We start from the raw sequence: 2,574 nt of genomic DNA on the forward strand, positions 1-2,574 counted from the left end.
ATTCAGACGCAACAAAAGGATTCGCCCGTCCCCGAGGAGCCACCCCGCTCGGCCGGGGTTGTTTCGTACACGGTTGGAGATGTTATTGCCAAGCCAAAGACGGAGCTAGACACTTCGTAGCCATATGGTCCAAATGGTGGGCTGGCTTTTTCGGCTCCCAGATGCATGCATTATACATCGAGCATTCGGCCGCCGGGTGCCGAGAAGCATAATTCTTTACCACGAGTGTCCCGTATTTCTTAATCTTACCACTTAGTGCCGTGACATCTTTCTTTCGACCACGGCCACCGTGCGGTGCACATGCCAAAAAGGCCACCACTACCATAGGCCCCACATATTCAACCCTCCGACCAGAGCAGAACAGATCTTGGGTGGCTTCGGGCGAGAGTTCCGTCATTGCATTAGCGCTTGCAAAAGGATGGACGGCCACACGGAGCGCTCGAGAAAAACTACACAACCGAACGGAACAGCACACCGGAAAACCCATTAGACGGAGATGCTCCTCAAAAACGTCGTTTACGCCCGGGGGGGTGGGACCTTTTTTTCCCCCCGGCGAAGGTCACAGTGACACAGAAGGTCGTGCGGTGTGGAACTCGTGGCTTCCTGGCAGCATATTGCAGCGAATAGTTGGAGGTCTCGGGGTCCATCGGGGCAGATACAATTAATTACTGTTTTTAAGCGAGAGTCCAAAAAAAAAGCTTTTATCTTACGCGCGGGAAGATAATTTGATTGCTCTGGCATCATAAAGCGACGGCACATAGCGCCACCGTCAGCATAATGGGTGGCTTCTGTTCTGACGCGCCATCGTCCCTTCGTCCATCGTCCACGGCGGACACAGATTGTGCCACGGATCGTTAGGCGCGCACCACTCCGGCCCTGCCAGGGTTTTCGCGTGCACGCTGAGGATTATGATGTTAAAGGCACTTCTTAGCGCCGGCGCTAATGACCGCCGGCAAGCATAAGACACTGAGCGCCGGGCAGCACTCAAGCGCCGACAAAACGGGAAATTATTTTTACATCATAAAAGCAGGACATCTTGAGTCATCCCATCCTAAAATCTAGGGCAAAAATTTGCCCCACTCAAGGGAGATGATTTTTTTTATTTCAATTTAGACCATCCAAAAGGTCCGCGCGGCTTCAGGATAGTGGCGAAAAAAGTTGCCACAAAGACTACGCCAAAGTTCCTGTTTCCGCATTGGGCCATTAACTACAATCAGGTTCCAGTTGGCGGTGCCATTGACGGTCCATTTAAATTACTACGAAATCTTCCCACGATGAAACGCAACAACGTCCATTCGGGCACAATCAATCCGTTCGGAGGGTTTCCCCGGGACGCAAGAGGGCTGATGGGTGCCAGCGCCGCTGTGGTATTTTTCTGAGTGAATGCTCTGGAAAAGATGCCCACAAAGTGCGCCATTGTTCGCGGTCGCCTATTTACTGAAAATGCCATCCGCGCGAAGAGTGTCACTTTAGAGCGCTGCAAGGCTCCCGAAATGCATAATCAACCCCGACGCCTGTATCCTGATGATGATGCATATTTTATGCACCCCCCAAAAGCCCTTCCAGAGCGAGAAAATGAGGCGCAACGCAACGTGAGCGAAATTTTACATCGATTGGCCACCACCGAGCAACCATTGGATGTTCTGTTACCTTCCAAATCGTACCCCGGCGAGGTTTGTGAAACTCAGCTCTCCCCCCGGCTACATGTTGCTGCTCCCGGGTTTAATCGGGATCAGCCGGGCCACCGAAAGTGCACATTCATTTTCAGCAATTTACGGTGCTCCGTAAGCTCCGTGCTGCTGTTTCGGCGCCGTGCACACAATTTGCACCGCTTGGTGCTGTGAGCAAACATTTACCCTGCTCCGAAAGCCCTCTTTTCGGGCGGCAACATGCGCCACTGCGCCAGGATGCGCCGCTCCGAAAGAAAGCCCCGCGAAAATCACGGCCAGCACACAGACCCCGCTTGTTCCGTTTCATGCTCCTGGCACGTACGACAGATTATGCCAAAGGATAAACATTTCCCGCCGTCGTGGCAGGTGCATGGCACGGATGCACCGTGCATCCGGGCGCAGCGCCGCGCCAAGTTGCAAAATAATTTATCAAATCCATATTTATGGGTTCGCGTACGCTGCGGAGGAAGCGTTATCACCACCCCACAGTAAGTCCCTGCCCCCAACGGCAGCAACAGCTTCGGTGGTGCATGTTCTCCGAAACTTGTGGAACTCCTAGAAGCATGGTCCAGGGTTGTAAGTTGCAGCACAACGAATCATTTGGGCAATGGATTCAACTTTTACACATAAAATTCCGTGCTTGAGTTCTCAAAAGACCCCCACAAGTGTATTGGTGTGAGAAGGAAAACTCCATCAGGGAACTTCTTCCAATTGCGAAGCAAAACACTCGCCCAAGTTCAATTCCACCCGACACGGCTGAGTGGCCGAAACTTCGCGATCTTCGCGGTTCACGCAGCTTGTTAACGCGCTTTTGTTACGCCTAACTATTGCTCAAGTCAAAACATCGGCACCGGCGATGCCACTTCCAAAAAATTAATGGCAAAGAATCTTTATCAAATTTTGT

This window comes from Anopheles cruzii, unplaced genomic scaffold (assembly GCF_943734635.1).
Source record: "Anopheles cruzii unplaced genomic scaffold, idAnoCruzAS_RS32_06 scaffold01583_ctg1, whole genome shotgun sequence".
NCBI lineage: Eukaryota > Metazoa > Arthropoda > Insecta > Diptera > Culicidae > Anopheles > Anopheles cruzii.